Source organism: Drosophila serrata, unplaced genomic scaffold (genome assembly GCF_035046125.1).
Source record: "Drosophila serrata isolate PLE 108 unplaced genomic scaffold, ASM3504612v1 contig_114, whole genome shotgun sequence".
NCBI lineage: Eukaryota > Metazoa > Arthropoda > Insecta > Diptera > Drosophilidae > Drosophila > Drosophila serrata.
Window position 1 is genome coordinate 1 of NW_028257012.1, and position 6,062 is coordinate 6,062.

General features: G+C 35.0%; 3 long non-coding RNA genes across 9 annotated transcripts; 2 read left to right on the forward strand and 1 right to left on the reverse strand.

Annotated features, from left to right (window-relative positions):
* Positions 1-1,180: 1,180 nt before the first annotated feature.
* On the reverse strand, positions 1,181-5,573 carry LOC147644692 (uncharacterized). 6 transcript variants are annotated; one of them, XR_015273569.1, is made up of 6 exons: positions 5,434-5,573; positions 4,389-4,835; positions 3,344-3,790; positions 2,332-2,778; positions 1,298-1,744; positions 1,229-1,246 (listed from the first exon to the last, which is right to left on the reverse strand). It is a non-coding gene; the product is annotated as an uncharacterized LOC147644692 (long non-coding RNA). The 6 variants fall into 6 exon arrangements; XR_015273570.1 differs by having other exon boundaries at positions 4,389-5,382; XR_015273574.1 differs by having other exon boundaries at positions 4,389-4,794; positions 5,434-5,547.
* On the forward strand, positions 1,222-1,937 carry LOC147644693 (uncharacterized). Its single transcript, XR_015270109.1, has 2 exons — positions 1,222-1,362; positions 1,431-1,937. It is a non-coding gene; the product is annotated as an uncharacterized LOC147644693 (long non-coding RNA).
* LOC147644694 (uncharacterized) lies at positions 2,262-6,054 on the forward strand. 2 transcript variants are annotated; one of them, XR_015270108.1, is made up of 3 exons: positions 2,262-2,396; positions 2,465-3,408; positions 3,477-6,054. It is a non-coding gene; the product is annotated as an uncharacterized LOC147644694 (long non-coding RNA). The 2 variants fall into 2 exon arrangements; XR_015270107.1 differs by having other exon boundaries at positions 2,465-6,054.
* Positions 6,055-6,062: the final 8 nt, after the last annotated feature.

The following is a 6,062-nucleotide window of genomic DNA, read 5'->3' on the forward strand; positions in this document are numbered from 1 at the left end:
TAATCCCTTTTTCATTCCTGAAACCGAAATTTTTATTTCATAATTGTTTTAGTATTTTTTGGGAAAGTCAAAGTTTAAAATCGCATATATTTGTCTAAAATGCATTAATTTCAACTCGGAAACCACTCCTTTGTTAGTTGTTCGGCGCTTAACAAATCTGCATACTAAATTGAACTTTTTTAGAAATCCAATTTTTTTTTTAGATTTTTTACAATTTTAATGATGTAACCCCTTTAATTTTTTAGGAAAAATTTGGAAAGTCAGTTTGCAATCTGAGATGGCCAGAAAGATTCGCCTGTTAATGCTGATTAAGAATATATATGATTTATAGGGTCGGAAATGACTCCTTCACTGATAAAAATTATATTTTCCCTCTGTTGCAGCTCGAGAGATGGCGCTTATTCTCTATCTCTCTCTGTTGCAGCTAAAGAGGTAGCTCTTTCCCTCTCGCTCTCTTTCTCTGGTATCATTGATCGGGAAGTATAAATAGAGGTGCTTCGATCGCCGCGATCTCAGTCTGTCCTAGGGGTACCTAGTGTTAACATCGATAGTAATAGTGATAGTGATTACCCTTCGACGGAACACATCCAGATAAACCGGAAGAGATCTTCGGTGCCATGATAATTCTAATTGAAGTCACCACGATTATAAGTCGATACTGGAAGGAATTACATCTAAAGTGATAGTGAAAGAAGAACACTTCGATGAATCCATATCGTAAGATGATACTTAATTAACTCACCAGGAATATAACTCTACATCGGAAGGAATTAAGCAATGACGAAAGATGACGTGTCCTCTACTGGGGTAAGTGTTTACTTTGACAATTTATCATTATTATATTTTAAACATTAAGAGATGCTATAGGAGTGATCAGGCCTAGGTCTAGAATAAGATGTGCTAGCTATGAATTTATTTTCTCATTAATTTCCTTATTGCCATGGACCCCATTACTTAATGCTGTTCAAGAATATATATGATTTATAGGATCGGAAATGGCTCCTTCACTGATAAAAATTATATTTTCCTCTACGATTCCTAAATCGATGCATTTTAGACAAAATTATGCGATTTTAATTTTTGACTTTCCCAAAAAATACTAAACCAATTATGAAATAAAAATTTCGGTTTCAGGAATCGTAGTGGAAAATATAATTTTTATCAGTGAAGGAGCCATTTCATGAGAAAATAAATTCATAGCTAGCACATCTTATTCTAAACCTAGGCCTGATCACTCCTATAGCATCTGTTAATGTTTAAAATATAATAATGATAAATTGTCAAAGTAAACACTTACCCCAGTAGAGGACACGTCATCTTTCATCATTGCTTAATTCCTTCCGATGTAGAGTTATATTCCTGGTGAGTTAATTAAGTATCATCTTACGATATGGATTCATCGAAGTGTTCTGCTTTCACTATCACTTTAGATGTAATTCCTTCCAGTATTGACTTATAATCGTGGTGACTTCAATTAGAATTATCAGGGCACCGAAGATCTCTTCCGGTTTATCTGGATGTGTTCCGTTGGCCACGTCATATATTTTAGGTCGAAGGGTAATCACCATCACTATTACTATCGATGTTAACACTAGGTACCCCTAGGACAGACTGAGATCGCGGCGATCAAAGCACCTCTATTTATACTTCCCGATCAATGATACCAGAGAAAGAGAGCGAGAGGGAAAGAGCTACCTCTTTAGCTGCAACAGAGAGAGATAGAGAATAAGCGCCATCTCTCGAACTGCAACAGAGGGAAAATATAATTTTTATCAGTGAAGGATTCATTTCCGACCCTATAAATCATATATATTCTTAATCAACATTAACAGGCGAATCTTTCTGGCCATCTCAGATTGCAAAACTGACTTTCCCAATTTTTCCTAAAAAATGAAAGGGGTTACATCATTAAAATTGTAAAAAATCTAAAAAAAAAATTGGATTTCTTGAAAAGTTCAATTTAGTATGCAGATTTGTTAAGCGCCGAACAACTAACAAAGGAGTGGTTTCCGAGTTGAAATTAATGCATTTTAGACAAAATATGCGATTTTAATTTTTGACTTTCCCAAAAAATACTAAAACAATTATGAAATAAAAATTTCGGTTTCAGGAATCGTAGTGGAAAATATTATTTTTATCAGTGAAGGAGCCATTTCCGATCCTATAAATCATATATATTCTTGAACAGTAATGGGTCCATGGCAATAAGGAAATAATGAAAAATAAATTCATAGCTAGCACATCTTATTCTAAACCTAGGCCTGATCACTCCTATAGCATCTGTTAATGTTTAAAATATAATAATGATAAATTGTCAAAGTAAACACTTACCCCAGTAGAGGACACGTCATCTTTCATCATTGCTTAATTCCTTCCGATGTAGAGTTATATTCCTGGTGAGTTAATTAAGTATCATCTTACGATATGGATTCATCGAAGTGTTCTGCTTTCACTATCACTTTAGATGTAATTCCTTCCAGTATTGACTTATAATCGTGGTGACTTCAATTAGAATTATCAGGGCACCGAAGATCTCTTCCGGTTTATCAGGATGTGTTCCGTTGGCCACGTCATATATTTTAGGTCGAAGGGTAATCACCATCACTATTACTATCGATGTTAACACTAGGTACCCCTAGGACAGACTGAGATCGCGGCGATCAAAGCACCTCTATTTATACTTCCCGATCAATGATACCAGAGAAAGAGAGCGAGAGGGAAAGAGCTACCTCTTTAGCTGCAACAGAGAGAGATAGAGAATAAGCGCCATCTCTCGAACTGCAACAGAGGGAAAATATAATTTTTATCAGTGAAGGAGTCATTTCCGACCCTATAAATCATATATATTCTTAATCAACATTAACAGGCGAATCTTTCTGGCCATCTCAGATTGCAAAACTGACTTTCCCAATTTTTCCTAAAAAATCTACAAAAAAAATTGGATTTCTTAAAAAGTTCAATTTAGTATGCAGATTTGTTAAGCGCCGAACAACTAACAAAGGAGTGGTTTCCGAGTTGAAATTAATGCATTTTAGACAAAATTATGCGATTTTAATTTTTGACTTTCCCAAAAAATACTAAAACAATTATGAAATAAAAATTTCGGTTTCAGGAATCGTAGAGGAAAATATAATTTTTATCAGTGAAGGAGCCATTTCCGATCCTATAAATCATATATATTCTTGAACAGCATTAAGTAATGGGGTCCATGGCAATAAGGAAATTAATGAGAAAATAAATTCATAGCTAGCACATCTTATTCTAAACCTAGGCCTGATCACTCCTATAGCATCTGTTAATGTTTAAAATATAATAATGATAAATTGTCAAAGTAAACACTTACCCCAGTAGAGGACACGTCATCTTTCATCATTGCTTAATTCCTTCCGATGTAGAGTTATATTCCTGGTGAGTTAATTAAGTATCATCTTACGATATGGATTCATCGAAGTGTTCTGCTTTCACTATCACTTTAGATGTAATTCCTTCCAGTATTGACTTATAATCGTGGTGACTTCAATTAGAATTATCAGGGCACCGAAGATCTCTTCCGGTTTATCTGGATGTGTTCCGTTGGCCACGTCATATATTTTAGGTCGAAGGGTAATCACCATCACTATTACTATCGATGTTAACACTAGGTACCCCTAGGACAGACTGAGATCGCGGCGATCAAAGCACCTCTATTTATACTTCCCGATCAATGATACCAGAGAAAGAGAGCGAGAGGGAAAGAGCTACCTCTTTAGCTGCAACAGAGAGAGATAGAGAATAAGCGCCATCTCTCGAACTGCAACAGAGGGAAAATATAATTTTTATCAGTGAAGGAGTCATTTCCGACCCTATAAATCATATATATTCTTAATCAACATTAACAGGCAAATCTTTCTGGCCATCTCAGATTGCAAAACTGACTTTCCAAATTTTTCCTAAAAAATGAAAGGGGTTACATCATTAAAATTGTAAAAAATCTACAAAAAAAATTGGATTTCTTGAAAAGTTCAATTTAGTATGCAGATTTGTTAAGCGCCGAACAACTAACAAACGAGTGGTTTCCGAGTTGAAATTAATGCATTTTAGACAAAATTATGCGATTTTAATTTTTGACTTTCCCAAAAAATACTAAACCAATTATGAAATAAAAATTTCGGTTTCAGGAATCGTAGTGGAAAATATTATTTTTATCAGTGAAGGAGCCATTTCCGATCCTATAAATCATATATATTCTTGAACAGCATTAAGTAATGGGGTCCATGGCAATAAGGAAATTAATGAGAAAATAAATTCATAGCTAGCACATCTTATTCTAAACCTAGGCCTGATCACTCCTATAGCATCTGTTAATGTTTAAAATATAATAATGATAAATTGTCAAAGTAAACACTTACCCCAGTAGAGGACACGTCATCTTTCATCATTGCTTAATTCCTTCCGATGTAGAGTTATATTCCTGGTGAGTTAATTAAGTATCATCTTACGATATGGATTCATCGAAGTGTTCTGCTTTCACTATCACTTTAGATGTAATTCCTTCCAGTATTGACTTATAATCGTGGTGACTTCAATTAGAATTATCAGGGCACCGAAGATCTCTTCCGGTTTATCAGGATGTGTTCCGTTGGCCACGTCATATATTTTAGGTCGAAGGGTAATCACCATCACTATTACTATCGATGTTAACACTAGGTACCCCTAGGACAGACTGAGATCGCGGCGATCAAAGCACCTCTATTTATACTTCCCGATCAATGATACCAGAGAAAGAGAGCGAGAGGGAAAGAGCTACCTCTTTAGCTGCAACAGAGAGAGATAGAGAATAAGCGCCATCTCTCGAACTGCAACAGAGGGAAAATATAATTTTTATCAGTGAAGGAGTCATTTCCGACCCTATAAATCATATATATTCTTAATCAACATTAACAGGCGAATCTTTCTGGCCATCTCAGATTGCAAAACTGACTTTCCCAATTTTTCCTAAAAAATGAAAGGGGTTACATCATTAAAATTGTAAAAAATCTACAAAAAAAATTGGATTTCTTGAAAAGTTCAATTTAGTATGCAGATTTGTTAAGCGCCGAACAACTAACAAACGAGTGGTTTCCGAGTTGAAATTAATGCATTTTAGACAAAATTATGCGATTTTAAACTTTGACTTTCCCAAAAAATACTAAACCAATTATGAAATAAAAATTTCGGTTTCAGGAATCGTAGAGGAAAATATAATTTTTATCAGTGAAGGAGCCATTTCCGATCCTATAAATCATATATATTCTTGAACAGCATTAAGTAATGGGGTCCATGGCAATAAGGAAATTAATGAGAAAATAAATTCATAGCTAGCACATCTTATTCTAAACCTAGGCCTGATCACTCCTATAGCATCTGTTAATGTTTAAAATATAATAATGATAAATTGTCAAAGTAAACACTTACCCCAGTAGAGGACACGTCATCTTTCATCATTGCTTAATTCCTTCCGATGTAGAGTTATATTCCTGGTGAGTTAATTAAGTATCATCTTACGATATGGATTCATCGAAGTGTTCTGCTTTCACTATCACTTTAGATGTAATTCCTTCCAGTATTGACTTATAATCGTGGTGACTTCAATTAGAATTATCAGGGCACCGAAGATCTCTTCCGGTTTATCTGGATGTGTTCCGTTGGCCACGTCATATATTTTAGGTCGAAGGGTAATCACCATCACTATTACTATCGATGTTAACACTAGGTACCCCTAGGACAGACTGAGATCGCGGCGATCAAAGCACCTCTATTTATACTTCCCGATCAATGATACCAGAGAAAGAGAGCGAGAGGGAAAGAGCTACCTCTTTAGCTGCAACAGAGAGAGATAGAGAATAAGCGCCATCTCTCGAACTGCAACAGAGGGAAAATATAATTTTTATCAGTGAAGGAGTCATTTCCGACCCTATAAATCATATATATTCTTAATCAACATTAACAGGCAAATCTTTCTGGCCATCTCAGATTGCAAAACTGACTTTCCCAATTTTTCCTAAAAAATGAAAGGGGTTACATCATTAAAATTGTGAAGTATA